The sequence below is a fragment of the Suricata suricatta genome, chromosome 1 (genome assembly GCF_006229205.1).
Source record: "Suricata suricatta isolate VVHF042 chromosome 1, meerkat_22Aug2017_6uvM2_HiC, whole genome shotgun sequence".
NCBI classification, from domain to species: domain Eukaryota; kingdom Metazoa; phylum Chordata; class Mammalia; order Carnivora; family Herpestidae; genus Suricata; species Suricata suricatta.
Window position 1 is genome coordinate 128,622,868 of NC_043700.1, and position 18,164 is coordinate 128,641,031.

An 18,164-nucleotide genomic window follows, 5' to 3' on the forward strand; every position below is an offset into this window, starting at 1 on the left:
ACATGTCAGGTCACACCACATCTCTACTCTGCATCCTTCAGTGACTTCTCATTTCAGACTAAAGCGATGTCCTCACAATGATGTGCATACAAATACTATGTGAGCTTGTCATTGCTACATCAAGCATAGTCTCCCCTTCCCACTTTATCTTCTACCAATGGGCTGGCTTCCTTGCTCTTCCTTAAACTCCTGTCTTGAGGTTTTTTTCTTGTTATTCCCACAGCCTGGAATGCTGTCCTTTGCAGTATCTCTGTGTTTTGCTCTCTCACCTTCTTTGGTATAAAATATGGAGTTATAGTTTTAGATAAGGAAATTAAATGATAAGGGGCTAAATGGAAATATATATGATGGGTTTTAGATGAAGAACCATGAGTCTTTAAGAAAAGAGTATTCCAGGTAGGGGATAGAGCAAGTGCTGAGGTCTTGAGTTAGGATGATATGTGGCTTGTTTAAAGAAGAGCAAGCCGACCATTATGGCAAAAGGGGGAGTAGTAGGAGATGAAGTCAGATACGGTAGGAGGCCAGGTCATGAAACACCTTGAAGCACTTTTGCCTTTACTGTGAGTGAGATAGGAAGCCACGGGGGTGGGGGTTGGGTTGAGCTGGTGAATGATGTGACTTGACTTACCTTTAAAGGTAAGCCTTAAGGTGAAGCCACTGGCTTCCATGTGTGAAAGAATAAACCACAGCATCAATGTTGACAACAGAGCCCAGACAAGATAGTTGATAGGATTCAGAGGAGAAATTATGCTGACTTGGATCAGAGTTTAACACTGGAAATGATAAAAGGATTCATTTGGATTCAGCCAACAGCATTTCCTAATGTATTAGATGTGAAATATGAAAGAAAAAGAAAATTCAAGGATGACTCCATATTTTACGTGATGCCATCATCGCCTGCCTGTAGTAGCCCCCTCACTGTTCCACCTGTATATGTTATTGTCCCCTCCGCAATCTAAATCTACCTTTGTCCCCTCAACAATCTCTTCTTCGTATCTTAGCACAATGATTTTTCCAAGGCACAAAAGCTGCTAGTGGATCCCTATGTACTTTAGGAAAAAGACAAACCCTCTTAAATGGTCACATCATGGTTCTTCCTCCCTCTCTGGTCTCATTTTGTGCCTGGTCCTACTGCTCATTTTCTGCACTCGACACATCTTGCCTTTTGTCCATCATCTCATCATTATTCCTTCCGCAGAAAGGACTTTGTGCATGTGATTCTCTTGCCTGCAATGTCTTCCTTTCCTCTTCACTGAATTAATTCTTACTTATGCTTCGTATCTTAGCTTAATCATCATTTCCTCAAGGAAACCTTCTCTGACCCCCCTGACAAGGTCAAACTCCATTTCAGAGAACCATGTTCTGCTACTTGGTAGAAAAGACCTCATTTGCAGTTTTCCCATTTAATTTATTTTTGCCTCCTCTCTAGACTCTAAACTTCAAGGGGGCAAAGACTATATATTTTTTTTCCTCACCATTAAGCACTGCCTTCCCAGCACCTGGCATTGCGCCTGGGATAGTACATTTGTTGAATGGATGAATGAATGAATCTTTTCTGTGCTGAAATGGGGACATTTATTTTTAATGTTTCTTTAAACATTGATCCTATTTTCCTCATATTTCTTTATCCATGGCCAGCTGTTCTCCTCAGGCTCCCAGCTCTAGTCTGTGGAGTGGCTCATTCCTTTATTTTTGCTATTTTGTTGTAGGTCTCAGGTATGCCAAGTGTATGAGCATGAATGACTATGAGATACTGAGCAGAAAACTTTGGCAATAAATTTGGGTGGCTTTGGAAAGTACTGTTTTCCAGAATTTTCATAATTTAATCTTCACAGCAATCCTGTGAGGCAGAAATATAAAAATTATATGCAGGGTGATTAAAAAAATTGAACAGGGAACTCTTTATTGAAGAAACTGGTAGATTTTTATTTGCTTCTGAGCAAGGAAAGAAAATTGTTTGATGAGAAAATGAAGGCAATCCTAAATGCACTATCCAACATGGTGGATACATGTAGCCCTAAAGCACTTGAGATATGGCTAATTCTGATTGAGATGTATTGAAAATTTTATATAAATATGATATTTTATGTTTATATTGTATATATCATTTATATATAGCTTTAACTATTATATATGACACATATTATATATTATATATATTATAATAGATTTGGAAGACATAGCATGAGATTTTGATTACTCATTGGGATGATATTATTTTGAATATATTAAGTCAAATAAAATGTTGAATTATGGCATCCAACATATCAGATCCAAATTGGGGGAACCTGTAAATGTTACCTTACTTGGAAAAAGAATCTTTGTAGATGTGATTAAGTTAAGAATCTAGAGATGGGGCGATTATCCTGGTTCATCTGGGAGTGCCCTAAATGCAATCACGTGTGTCTCTTTGAGATGAAGGTGGAGGGAGTTAGTCATAGACACAGAAAAAGTGATGTGGAGATAGAGGCAGAAATTGGAGAGCCAAGGAACACCAGCAACCATCAGAAGCTGGAAGAGGAAACCGGTATTTTCCCTAGCACCCCCAGAGGGAGAGAAGTGCTACTGACATTTTGGTTTTGACCCAGTGATACTGATTTTGGACTTCTGGCCTTCAGAACTTTAAGAGAATAAATATGTTGTTTCAAGTCATCAAGTTTGTGGTGATTTGTCATAGCAGTCATAGGAAAAAAATACATTATTAAAAATAATTTTACCTACTTCATTTTACAGTTTTTTAGAAAGTGGCTATTAGTTAATTTAAAATTATGTATGTGGCTCACATTTTTCTCATGGACAGTGCTGCCTTAGACCTTATGAAAGATAAAGATGGCAATGAACAGCTGTTCTCTAAATCTGTAGTGGACAGAATAAAATCTAATGGGTTTAGCATGCAAAGAGGGTTTTTAAATATATGAAAAAGAATAAACTAGGTTTAATAGCAATTAAATATTGAAACTGGTAAACAGGGGCTTTGGAATGTCAGTGCCTTCCAATCTCAGAAAATCGGGTCCACAGCCATATGTCCGTCAACCTTGCTATAGTAGTGTTTGAAAGATGGGAGTGGTATCAGGAGACTTGTAACCCTATTTCCACCTTGAATCACACTACATTATTGAAGGCAAAATATTTCAATGATAAAATTTAAATCCAACCATTTTTACTTCTGTCTGGAAATTTCATCTTTCTCAGTGGTGCTGAATAAGCAGATTGAGGGTAATGTAGCCAAGAGCAAACTAAAGCTAGTTAGAGATATACTGTAAAGAATAAAAGGATTGCTACTTTCAGTAATAGGACATCTCCATGAAGAACTTCTTGATATCTTTGACCCTCAGTTTTATCATCTATAGAATGGATCTAACGATATCTACCTTGCATGTTGTTCTAGGGATTGTAAATAATATGTTAAGTACATGTCACATAATAGGAACATAGTGTCAATTTTTATTTATTATTTCTATTGAGGCTTTTCACATTGATATCAGTAAATGAATAGAGGTAATAATTTCAAATGAGACTTTCTTAATATGGCATTATATTTTATAGTGTGGTCAGAAAAGTGAACAGTATGGCCTGTAAAAGTCATAAATCAGTAGTTTCTGGATTTGTAAGAGACTGGCATTGCAACTAGACTTGGCAAGAAATACAAAAACCCAAAAACAATATTTTATCTGTGGAATTCAAAGTTTTGATCTGCCTGCAGTAGTCCGTGTTCCACAGGGGTTGAAGTCTCTCTGCTTAGGAAGAGGAGAAGATTGTTAATGTTTATTAGAAGCTACCATTAAGGTACTTTTCTAAGTACTCTTAATGAGTAGATTAATTCACTTAATCTTTATAGCAGCCTTATGTGCTAGATGCTATTTTTATCACTTCCATTTAACAGACAAAGAAATTGAGACATAGGCTGATGAAGTACTTTGTCTAATATAAACAGTTATTGAAGACTAGGCATTTGAACTAAGGCTATCTGGCTTTAATGCCCTTGTTCTGATAACAATGTACTATAAATGTTGCCTTTCACAGAATATAGATCTTTTAAGACAGACCAAGCCATTTGCAAGTGCTGATTGCTGATGACTTCAGTTCATCCACATATTGATAATACATTCAGAACACATTTATTGGATACCTACTATTTGCAGCATATTGTGCAAGACGTTAAAGGAATACAAAGACAGATAAGACAGCATCTGGCTTCAAGGAGTTTACAATATAACGAGGAACATGGTTCTGTAGAAGCAATAAACTATGAGGCAAAGAAAATCAAAGTGACTGTGAGGCAGAGGTATAAGCAACTGCTGTTGGAGAAGAGTCTCTCCCATGGGCTCCCAAGTGCCATGTGCACACCTTTAATGCATGTATCACACTTGAATGCAGTCATCTGTTCAATTCTCAGTCTTCCTCACTAGACTGTAACAATGGGGACTGCGTCTTATTCATCTTAGTTTCCTAGACATCTATAAAATTCTTTGGCATTTAACAGGTCTTAAATAACTTTTTATAGAATGCATGAATAAATGGAGAAATGGGTGTAGAGGAAAAGGAGACCAAATCTGAGTGGGAGTATCCAGTAAAACTTAACTGAAATATTGGCTTTTTTTTTTTTTTACTATTTTTAAATGTTTTTTATTTATTTTTTCTTCTTTTTTAAAAATAATAGTTTATTGTCATATATTGGTTTCCATATAACACCCAGTGCTTCTCCCCACAAGTGCCCCCACTCCATGACCACCACCCCCTTCTCCTCTCCCCCCCTTCAGCCCTTTGTTTGTTTTCAGTATTCAATAGTCTCTCGTGATTTGTGTCCCTCTCTCTCCCCAACTCTCTTTCCCCCTACCCCTCCCTATGGCCCTCTGTTTGGTTTCTCCTGTTTAGACCTATGAGTGCAAACATATGGTATCTGTTCTTCTCTACCTGACTTATTTCGCTTAGCATGACACCCTCGAGGTCCATCCACTTTGCTACAAATGGCCAGATTTCATTCTTTCTCATTGCCACGTAGTACTCCAGTGTATATATATATACCACATCTTCTTTATTCATTCATCAGGTGATGGACATTTAGGTTCTTTCCATGATTTGGCTATTGTATAAAGTGCTGCTATGAACGTTGGGGTGCATGTGCTCCTATGCATCAGCATTTCTGTATCCTTTGGGTAAATCCCTAGCAGTGCTATTGCTGGGTCATAGGGAAGTTCTTGAAGTATTGGCTTTTGAAAGGCAGCATGTAGGATAGATGAGACAGAAGCAACATTATTAACAGAAACTTGAAGATGTGAAGTGATTTATTGGACTTAGCGTGTTGTTTAGTGACAAGAGCACAGTGGTTTGATGACCAAAGTCAAGGTTTAGGGCAGTGCTGATATAGTTTTCTAGATAATTTAGGAAAATCTCTAGATAATTTGGTATGAAGAAAAAGACCTTGATGGTAGACTGTTCTAAATAATATACACAATATCATTCATTGAATATGTATTAAATGTCTGATATTTCACAGATATTAGTTGATCCTCATAGCACCATGAATCTGCTTATTTTATAGATGAAGAGGGTCAATGCCAACTAAGTGACTCCCACATAGCTGTAAGAGGTAGAGCCAGGATTTGAAACTAAAGTTCTTCTGATTCTGGAGCCCTTGCCATTTTATTATGTGGCCCTAATGCAGTTTGTGTACATTGGGTCCAACTTATGTTGAGTATTTGATTGATCTTTCATTTCTTCTTTTTCTTGTTCTTAAAATCTGCATTGGTTAGTAAAGGCTCAAAACTGCTTGAGGCTGAACTTGAATCAGGGAAGCAAGATTTCTGTCTGTATCCCTCCAACAAAGCAGGAGGCTGCAGCTCATTGGAACTCATCTTCCTATATACTCAAGTGCCTCCAGAGAATTCTGAAAGCTGGGCATGAATATGTAGACATGCGAGAAATGAGCAAGGCAGATGTTACGCTGATCTCTACTGGGCCATTTTAGATCATAGTAGCTAATATACAGCACCTTTTTTGGCTGCCAACATTTTTTTTGGTCCCTGTTTATCAATCTCCTTTCTTCCCTCCCCCAACTGCCAGACCCCTGCATTTACATCTTTCTGTCCCCAGAAAAGGCATACTTTTGACTTTTTTACAGAGCAAATTAATTCAAGCCTGGTCAAAAAAATGAATCTAGTTGGCAGAAGAACTCACTGATTTCAAACTGCTGTGACATGTGAATGCTCAGATACTCTTGTCCCCTGTCCTATCACTATCTCTCCTGGAAGATTTCATTGGTAGCCTGTGCACTGTGGGAAACTTGATGGTAATTTTCTGTTAGAAAGTCACAGTTGGTCAGTGCATTCTCTTTGCTTATTGAAATCAGTGCTGGGAAGTGTCAATGTAGTGTGGCTTAGCCTTTTTATTTTTCTTTCTTGATATAGAGGGTATTACTGAGTTCCTGCCAGAGGGTCAGGTTCTCATACTTTTTTAAAGCAGTAATGAGGAAGTAGCCCATTCAAGGTATGTGTTTGGATTTATCTGAGTCCATCTGGTTATCTATTCATTAATAAATAAATAAATAAATGGATGGATGGATGAATGAATAAGTTCCTCAAATATCTATTGATTGCTAATTATGTGCTAGGCATTTATAAAGCAATTGGTTTATGATGGTGAATAAGACTGATATGGTCCCTGCATTTAGGGAACCTATGTTCAAGTGGAAATACAAATAGTAAACAAGCAGACCACTCAACAACATTATTACAGATGGATACAGCTGCTATGACAAAATTAAAAGGGAGGGAATAGAAAGGATCCCCATTAGAGAGCTGGTCAGTGAAGACCCTTCTGAAGGGGTGATGACTGGGCTTAGCCTTGGGAGAATAAATCAGCCATGAGGAGAGCTGGGGAGAAAGCATTCTAGAATAACATGGTGGAAATTCTAGTAGAGGGAATCGGGCATCTAAAGAATTTAAAAGAGTCTTGGTGTGGTCAGAGCAGGAGGAACAAGGGGGAAGAAGTAGTTTTGAGGTTAAAGAGGTTAGAAGGATGTAGAACCCATAGGCTATTATAGATAATAATAAGCAGTTTGCATTTTATTCTAAGAACAATGGAATTTATTAAAGGATTTAGCAAGCAAATGACATAGTTACTTGTGCATCCTGTGTCTCAAAGCAAAATTTGATTCTGTGAAGATGTAACAGGAGGAAAGGTGATTTTGTGTTCAAAATAGTTTATTTTGTAAAGATTACAGTAACATGTTTTAAGTTGGAGATAAATGTCTGGACCTTGTTTTGGTGAAGTCAATGAGTTCAAAAAATGGACACTTCCTTTCCCTAGTGTGGAGCTATCAATGGAAGACAGTTGCTCAGTCAGGGACTACATTGCCTTTGTATCCCTGTGTTACTGTGTGACCACATTTCACTAATGGGATGTAAATGAAAGTGATCTTTGATTTATAGGTTGGGACTTTCAAGAAATGGATGGCATTTCTTTGTGTTCTTCCCTCATCTATGGATAAATGCAAAGGACTCTGGAGCCCTAAAGAATGGTGAATCTCAAGGTAATAGAAAGCTGCCTTGTAATCTGGAATGATAAAATACTTGTTGTTCTAAGATATATGGGGGCATTTGGTTTTCAGAAGCTAGTATTTCATAACTAAATTGAGATCTTATTTGATTTCCCATTTTTCTTCTAAGATATCCAAAGCATGCATCAAGTACCTAGATTTGCTATTCAAAAGGCAGAGACTACTAGCTGTCCAACAAAAATGAGACCCTCTTTTTTGGGCACAGAGCTAGATTTCATTTTCCAACCTCCTTTGCAGTTACATGTGAGCCAGTCTTTCCCTAACAGAATGTGGGTAGAAGTGATGTATGCTACTTCCAGGCCTAGCCCATGAAAACCTCTCCCATGTGCTCCTCCTCCTTTTGGAGTGATTAGGCAGTGACACCGCCCCCCCCCCCCCCCCCCCCCCCCGTGACTTTAAATGTCACACATTGAGGATAAAAGAGCAGCCATCAGCCTGGGTTCCTGGATGACCCCTTGCAGAAGAAGCCATTCTGTTAAGGACACCACCAACCTAGGACAATCATAGGAACAAGAAAGTAATGCTCCATAAGAGACTGGGCTGCTACTTTGGAATGGGTACTCAGAGAGGACCTTTAAAGGCAAATGACAAAGAAGAAGCCAACTATGCAAAGAGCTAGGAGAGAAACCATCCCAGTCAGAAAAAGCATTTATTCAAAGACTCCATAGATTTTACGTATGTAAGCAGAGTTGTTGGCTAGTTTATTTATTTACTTCTCACAATATGAAAAAGCTCTCTGGTTACTTTGGGCAATGCCTTGTGGTGATGTCAGACTGGAAACTAGTGGGCTTAGCAGAGATTTGTCCAGGTGACTTGATGTTGGCTTGTAGCTGGTAGTTGTCAAGATGGAAAGACAAGGACAGATTTACAACATATTTTAAAGAAGACATCACCAGAACTGGTAGCTTAGGAATCATCAGGTGAAAGAAACTGATGTGCATTGTGAATTACATGATCCATAGGATCACACACAGGGTGGAGTATATAAATAATTTGGAATTTGGAATTCTTCTGCATGGGAGATTCATCTATTCTCTTCCATTTACGTATTCATTCATTCAGTTATTTATATCATGTACACCCATGGGTATTTATTTTCTGCTTTGGGTTATATCTAATATTACATTACTCCAGATTTGGCTCTTGTGAACTCTTTGGGTCCTGTGTCCATTCAGTATACCCCCGCCCATGTAGTTGTTTTAGTTTATTTTATTAATTTGTTGTTATTGTTTTTTATTTGTTTGTTTGTTTAGCAGTTCCTAATTTTCTGTCAGGCTCCAGGCTCATTTTCAGTATTTCCTACCTCAATCTTGGAATTTCTTTCTTTTATTGAAGATTCATATTCAAAATCAACATCTGGGTTCAGGGAGTGCTTTTTGCTATGGGGGTGTCATTGTTTTTATGCAGTCAACATCCTTTTTATTTAGCTCAAAATTCTACACATTATCTATGTGCTGGGTTCATCAACGTGATTCTTCTGGTCTGGACTGAATTCAGCCTATTTTGCTGGGCTGGCTCATTTATTTATGGTCATTGGATGGGTTGTTACAAATCTTGATGGTAGACTTGACTGGGACAGATTATATGGCTGTGACCTGTTTCTACATGGTCTCATCCTCCAGCACACTACCATGAACTTGTTCATATGGTGACAGGATTCAACAGCACCAAGAACAAAAATTGCACAGTTATCTTGAGATCTAGGATGGATACTCACCCAGTAATTCTTCTGCTACATTCTGTTGGCCAAAGAAAAAATAAAAGTCAGAAGCCTGCCCAGCTTCGAGGAGTAGAGCTATAGACTCCAACCTTGATAGGAGTATCTACAAACAATTGTAGCTATTTTTGCAGTTTTCCACATACAGGTTATGTATACATGGAAACATTCTAAGAACTAGTCTTGGTGGGCAAAGATGGAAACACAATCAGAATGGGAATAAGCCTTAAAAATAAAGCAGGACTTCTGTTAAGAGAGGAGTATTATACCCATGGCAAGAATAAAAATTAAATTTGCTTCTTGTTAAGATTCCCAACTTTGGGCTGAAAATGTAAATTCACAGGTAAGAAGAACAGAAACAAGGATAGCAGGTGGGATCTGATTCTTCAAGAATCCTAGATCCTAAAAAAGAACAGCATGCAGTCATAGCTCTGTACAAAACCCAGCCATGGTCAAAATTGCTAAAGTGAAGGAGGAAGAAGAGATAAAGAACATGATGTATCTTACTGATTCAGGAGAGGTTGAAATATTTTCACGAATTCTCTTTTGCAGAATCATCTTTTTCTTTCATTTCACTTTGAATATTTTGAAAAGTCACTCATGATCTACTTGATAATATTTATGTTACTAAGAAAGCATTAAGAAATATAAGTAGACTGGCCAGTTGCTGTCTCCCTACCTTGACATGAATTATCATTTAATATTCAGAGTATATAACATTTGCTTAATGAATACCAGACTTGCTTCTAAACCAATGACCTGGGACCCCCAAATCCTTATTATGCCTTTCTATCCTTCTTGTATTTTCATAAATAAACTGTACTTCAAGGAGAATTTATCCTTGAGATGTCATTAAATCTACCATTATGTGATTACTCCTAAGATAGTGAATATATTACAGTTGTATCTAGTACATAGTATTCATATGGAAAACCAGTTGTGCACAGCAGTCAAAGATTTTACTGATGGTGTTTTAAAGTTAGCATTGAGGATATGCTAAAAATTGGAGTTCTAAGTACCTGTATCCATGAGCCATCAGAAACCCTTACCTGCCAAAATGTTAGAGCTGTTTTTGGAAGAGACATGAACTCTTCCTTTGTGTAGAAAGTTTTCCTTCCTTTGTATAAAGTTCATTTTGTGTTACTATAGTGTAACACTATAGTTTTTTTGGAGCTGTTAACCATGTAGCAATAATGAACCTATAAAAGAACAGTGTCTCTTTTCTATGAGGGGCCATTTTGGATCACTGCATGGTTACTTAAAAACCTGGGTGATCATGAGTTAACCACACCAGGACCAGCCCAGAGACCCTCTAATTCTTCTATGTTGCCTTAATCCTTCCTACTACTCAGTTAAAAAAATACAAATAAAATGTTACAGGTTTCACATTTATTCTTAGCTATAAAAAAATACATGATTATAGTAGAATTTATCTTTGGGGGTCTTAAATTTAAAATGAAACAACCAAATTTTTGAATAAATAATTTCGGAGGAGAAAAAGAAATAGAAATGTACATTGTTAGATTTCTGGTTTATCCTGACATTGAACAATATGGATTTAGCTCTGTTGCCTCCCAAACTCCTACTAAATGATACCTGAAAAATGAATTAGAGGAGATTAGAAAATAAGAGCTGAAAACAAAATTTTGAAAGATAGAAAATTAGTGGGCAAGTGGAAATTAAATTATTTTGTTCAATTCTTTTGTTCAGTTATATGTTTTAGCTTCACTAACTGTAAATTAGCTGACTATAAAATGATTACAATTTTCTTAGAAACTCCTCAAAATCTTCAATATTGCTCATATAATAAATGGGAAAATTGAATCACAAACAGCTTAAGGATTTATAATTATAGAATATCAAAGTACTTACAGCAATTACAAAAGTCCTATTACCATTACAAAAATTATAATTTTGACTATTTTAATGTAGACATTGAGCAGGTATAGACATAACTAGGATTCAAATTTAGGGATCAGAGGCAATAAAGAGAATACCAGAGCAAGTTATGATGTGGTTGAGAGGTTAAACTTGGTGTGTGGAGTTGCACTGAATATTGATTCAATATTAAGAACTTCTTAACAGTTGCAGCTTTCCAAAAATGGAGTGGCTGTCTTCTAGGGCAATGAGTAGCTCATCACTGGATCTAGTAGAGGGTATTTTGACCAATGACAAGCAGGACTATGTGTCCTTTTCATAACTGTTGTGTAATTCTAGTATGAGTGGTAAAATAAATACTTGAACTTAGAGTCTCTAATTCCTCTTACAGAGCATTTCCCTTATATCATCCTGTGTCTTACTTGACCATGTGATTCAGTTTAGAGTCTTAAGGATTATGGTGTAGAGCACTCTCTCCTAGCCTTCTGTACATGACTCATGGTGTGGTACTCCTGATTGTATACTCCCACATCTGTTTTTCTTTTTCTACTCATTTCTCATCTCTGTGGCTCAGGCCAAAGGCTTAAGAGACCTCCTTGATTCTTCCATTGCCTCATTCCAGCATCAGTTTATAAGCAAATTCAACTTTTATTATCTTGAAATTAGTATCATGTCCATTTACTACATTCCTTTTTTGTTCAAACTGACATCAGCTCTTACCAGGGCTGCTGAAATAGACTAACAGCCTACCAGGACGCTTCATCTCAGCTCTCCTCTCATATAGACCGCCTCCACATAGAAGTTCATTATTGTATTAAAAATACAAATGTGATCATCCTTTCCAGCTTCTTGGTACCAATTAATCTTACAGTAAATATCCAATTTAAAAGCTTCTGCATGAACTGTCTCTTCCCTTCCTCATCAGCCTCCTGCAATGTTGTTCTCCTCCTTGATCACTCTGCTTTAGCCACACTGGCCTCCTTTCAGTTCTTCTAACCCTTGCCTATCTCTTGGCCATTGCATTTTCTCTTCCCTGTATGTCTAGAACATTCACTGCTCCTCCATCCTTCTGGCATCCCCATCTATTTGTTTGACTTAATCATTCTCATCCCTTAGATCTCAGCTCACTATAGACTGGTGAAGTTCCTTTCTTTACTCATAGATTTTTTCCCTATAGGAATGCACATAATTTCTGTCCAATGGAACAGATAGCCCCAGAGAGTGATGGCCTATTATTAAACATTAGCCGCTTTTGTATCTAATTCAGCAATCATGCTAAAATTTCCTTGCAAAAGTGCCATAAATGCCCTAGATCTTTTTTTCCAACTTCACTGAGATATTTTTCATATCTTCTGGGAGGCCTTCTCTGATCACCTATCTACCGTAACCTCTATCAGTTACTTCATACAGTTCACCATCTTACTTCCTTCATAAGGAAATGCACGTGCATATGTGTTAATTTGGTTGTCATTTATTTGAGTAGCTTTCTCTGTTTTAAGCACTTGAATTTGAACTTTAGGAAAACAATGATCTTGGGTATCTCATTTAATTCTAGATTTAGTAAGGTGCATGGCATATAATAAGCACAATATGCACATATATGGTATTTATGTTTACTCACGAGTCATTTCACAAGCTTAATTTCATACTACATTCCTGGTTTTAACTCTCTAATGTGACATATTCTGAAGCATTCTCTACTGTCTTCTAAAAGATAAGGCTTTACCAAATGCAGCCTAGAATGTTTTTAGATTCATTTGGGCTGGGTAAGAGAATAGGGAACAAGAGATAAAGGAAAAGCACTTGGCTGATAATAACCATATGTCTGAAATATTAGTCATTTTGAAGATCTTGAATACATAGGAGTCTCCCCCCATCTGTATTTTGTTTTCAGCATTCTTTATACACTGATTGATTTCACCCTCATTGCCTAATTTTCATCATTATCATTACTTGTCGTCTTTGGACAGAGGATGGTATCAGCACAGCAGTTTGTAAAAGCTGCTGTCTACTGTCAAATTCATTACTGTGCTGATTTCAGGCATGTAAAAACTTCGTCCTCTGCTGAGCTATCAGAGGGCTTCTATCTGTCAACATGTCACCCAGAGCAAAGTGACAAAGTCTTCATTCTTGTCTCACAACTTGAAAAGCTGTTTAATATTGAATAATTCACTCAGCCTGTATGCTTTGTTTAAAATCTTATTGTTTCACTCTTTTTTTTCATGTAACCCCTTCTGTGCCTCTAGATATTTGGAAACCTCAGTGTGTTCGCCAAAGATGAGAATCAGAGAGAATGAATGCCAATCAAACCTTCCCTTGCTTTGCTTAAGCATCCCCCTGGAGATTTTGATTTACTAATAATTTTCATAATTATACATAGATAATGCAAATGCAAACTTCAGTCCAGTCCCTGTGCAAATAATTTAACACTGCATTTTACTGGCTTATTAAATAAAGTTTCACTGTATTTTTATAGGCAGACTTGGCAGAAATAAACATTCTAAACACCAGCCTTCACAATTCTTTAACTTTTTAAAAAAAGAAATACCTCTCATATCTGAGCAATCACCTGATGCAAGGAAATCTTGAGATCTTTAAGCTTACTAAGAAGTGAATTATTTTATTTTGTTGGAATTTTCACTTTGTTGAAGGCTAGTTTATTTGTGCTAGCTTTAATATTTTAACATTTAATGTTAATGAAAACAAACTACAAAACAAATTTTTGTGAAATAAAGTATAATTATATAAACTGATATTTATTTGTGATTTAAAATCATTATTACCATTAATTATTTTAAAATTGTTTAATGTTTATTTATTTTAGAGAGAAAGAGAGAGAGAGTATGTGAGCAGGGGAGAGGCACAGAGAGGGGGAGACACAGAATCAAAGCAGGCCCCAGGCTCTGAGTGCTGAGCACAGAACCCAGTGCAGGGCTCAGACTCATGAGTCGTGAGATCATGGACCTGAGCTGAAGTCTGACATTTAACTGACTAAGCCCTAATGTTAATTCTTAAACTTTTGTATTTTACAATAACAATCTCAGGAACTATTGAGGAATTTAGGGCTATTTGCCTTAATATTAAATGGGTATCAGTGTGTTTTTTTAGTTTATTTGCCTTTTGTAATTTCTTTGCATTTATTCTGGTTAAGTTGGATCCTCCATTGGTATATTTATGACTTTTAGTAACATTCTCCTTACCCCTATTATTTAGCTGTTTCTATCTTGTGGGGGTTTAGATACTTGCTAGGAGTCAAACTAAATGTACAGAGGTAGTTGAGGAAGAGCTCCAGAACCTTAATTAAAATGTTAGTGTGTAAACTCTGGTAGGTTGGTTGTAAGGATAAGAGAAATCTAAATGTGAAGGGCTCAGCCTATCAGGGGTGCTCAGTAACTGGAGGGTTCTTCTTTTCTCACCCCATCTCTGCTTCTTGACTTTTTTGCAACAAGTCAAGATCTCTCCTACCTTGAGCTTTTAGTCAGGTTACTGACCAAAACAGAGAGACTCTTTCCTCAGAGGTGGTAAGAATTATCTCCATCAAATGGGCATCAGATGACGTTGAAAAAGATGTCAACATCAAAGTGTGATGTGTTTGAAGTCAGGGAGATGTAGTGTGTTATGGAATGCCAAAGGAGTAAGTGGATCAGACTCCACAATGGTGAATGTGTGTGTGTGTGTGTGTGTGTGTGTGTGTGTGTGTGTGTGTGTGTGTCAGGGCATGACTCTTGACCTGAGTCCTAAAGAATGAGTAGGAGTTATCCAGGCAAAAGAGATCTGGAAGATTATAGGAAGGATCTCATTTTAGGTTTAAAATAGGCTTAGGAAATTCTCAAATTGATCTTTCAATACACTTTGTATCTTGCTTGTTTAGGTCGTACTATTGCCTTTTGACTTTTCTTTCCTTGTGTTTTATCTTTGCTTATTTTATTTTAGTAGTATTCTTTTAGAAAGTTCTAGACTTTCTAGAAGTTCTGCAAGAAAAAATTGAATTACAAAATAAAGGAGATTAATCCACCTTCAGGCTACACACTGATAATTTATGGTATAGTGGTGTTAGAGGCACAACCCAAGTGAGAGGTTTTCGTGAGGCAGGAGAAAACTCATGAAACATATGAACAGCCCTAACTTAGAGTCCATTTCCACATCTGTAAAATCTGAACAGTATAGCAGCAAGGAAGTAAGAGGATAGGCTCTGTGGAGAGATTGCTCTGGTTTTTCTCCTAGCAGTGTGATTAGCTTTGTGATGTTGGACACATTAGCATCTGTTTTTGTCAGTTCTCTTACTGTGAAATGGGGGAAAACCCATTTCATAGGATTTATTTTAAGGGTTGGAGGAGTTGATATTTATAAATATTTGTATAGCACTCAAAACATAAGAGCAGTAAAAATTATTAGATGTTATTATTGTAATTAATATGAGCTTATAAAAAGCAGCTACTCTGTGTAAAGAACAGAGCCCAGTGCCTAGCACATAATAAGAATGGATTGTCTTCCTTCTATTTCCCTTTCTTCACTTTCTCTTCCAATTTCTCATTATTATCACCCCTTTTCAAATGGCTGTCACCAGCCATTATCTTTTCTCCTAAAAGAACTAAAGAATGGCTTAACATTATAGTTTAATGCTGAATTGCTCTCTGATTCTTTGCTGAGTTTCTCTTTCGTCTTCCTGACTAACTACAAGTTACTTGAGGTTAGGAACCATGCTTAATACCTATAGGAAAGTGCTGAGTATATATCAGATACTCTGTAAATATTTGTTGAATGGGTTATCAAATAGTTAGTAGTAATCAAATACTCTTAATTGTTTACGAATGGGAAAATAACCTACCACTGATGAAAGTCTTTTAATTTTTTATGTGCTGAGTATACATCCAAGAGTTAAGAATGTTTCAGGACCTGCTGGAAGATTTCCAGGTTGATAGCTTTAGTTTTTATCTATACCTGATAGAAACATTGGTCCTATCTTTAAAATGAAATGTTTTTTTTTTATCACTCTTAGTGTTTTTCTTTAAAATGTAGATTTTTGCCTTATTCACTTTAGTCTTTCATTATGTACTCAGAAAATAAAGTCTTTGGAAACATTGTAATTTTACCTGTAGTGTACATTTTTCAATAAGTTCTTATTTTATTTTGTGGTTCGGTAAACTCAGTGATATTATCAACTAAATTTAAGTGATTTACATTTTTTTCTCTCAGATGACTGTCCCTACTTTAATATCACTCATTTAACTTTCTTCTTATAAAATGTGCAATTTCACCAAGAAATTTTTCTGGAAGTATTTCACATACTCATCTGCATAGTCCTTCATTGAATTAAGTCAGCATCAATCATTCCTACTTCTAATTTCCATATGAAAAGCAGAATGTGTGATTGACATGGAAAACCTACAGCGTTAAGGGCTAAATGTTTCCTTTTTCTTATCCTTGTATTTTACCAGATTTTTGAAACTCAGTCCTGTGCTTTGATACTTTCCATCTTCATTATTTTCAGGTAATTATTCTGATTCAACTTGGTTTAGAAGTTGGTTTTCCATTCCACCAACTTCTGTTGTATTGTAGGATGGGAATGATTGCTTACAGGTGTTTCATGCATCAGATCTTGCTCCATGATTGCCCATATATTGCCCAATGTAATTACCCAGGTCCAGTCTTTGCTTCTTCCCATCCTGACCCTAATCATCCTTCTTGCTCTTTTGGCTATGAGTTTTGACTTCAAGATGTCTTTTATTCTTAAAATCTGCTCTGGACGACCTATTCAGACTCTCATCTCTGCTTTGGTCTTGGATTCCTTTATGTCTTCCACTTGGCTCTTGACCCTGTGCACATCTAGAATTTTGATTGCCTTCAACTTTAGGTGAAAGATACACTTGCTTGGTCCTGCTCAGAGAAGCCCACTAGCACAGTCCATTACTGATTATCTTCTCTTATTCCCATCACAGGAGGATTTAGAATGTCTGTTATTCTTCTTAGTTGAGTTTCTATGCATTTAAGTGGTCATTACCATTTCTTAACTAGTCATAACCCTTTGAGACCTAGATGAACAATTTATTTCCTTTCTAATTTTTTCTTTTATATACAAGCTAAAAATTATATCCACATATACAAATAACTTAAATGGTTCAATGAATTAATAAAATCAGGTATATCAGTAAAAAGACAACCATACTTGTTCTATGAAATTAAAGTTATAAAACAATTGGTATCTTACTAATTAAAAAAAAAAAGCTTTCAGTTAGCTGTACCTGAAGTTCTAATCATGTGGTCCAATAGTCATAAGCATATATAAATGAACTCATAATTTAATAGTATAACTTTCCCAGGGATATTTTACCAATAGCTGATTGAGGTAAGTTTAATATTCACATGTTTTATATTGGTTTTTAATTTTGAGAGGGGAGAGTTTAATATTTCCATTGAGTTTATTGCAATATGCAAAATGATAAGTAGTTCAAATATATGATGGCATTTTTAAAAACAATATATTGACAAAAATAGTTGAAAAGCTGTGAAGACATTAAAGAACTATGAAGCAATATTCGAAGACTTTTCTGATAACAACACAATTTTTATACATATTGAAATAGCACTGTGCCTTTTATATATAGATTATGGATAAACAGATAATAGGATTTTTTCCATATTTGGGTTAATTAAAACCATATAGTAATTTCAGAAGCCAGCATTTTGTAACTCACTTAACTTAACCAAGGAAAACATAAACTATGTGCTAATCAGACATTTGAAGGGGAAAATGTATTTTTTTCTGAGTGAGGAGAAAGTGACATCCATTGAGATTTAAATGACAGTATGTGATAGTAGATACTACAATTAAAAGTCATTATGGGCTTCTTAATAACAAATTATCATCAAAAGACACTCTTAAAAAATTAACAAAACAGTATTTGGATGAGTGATTTGATCTATGGGGTAAAGGAGTGGAGAGAGGGTTGGTAGGAGGAGGCATAGCCCCTTACTCAGAAAGCTAGGAAGAATAGCTTGAAATAGTTGGTT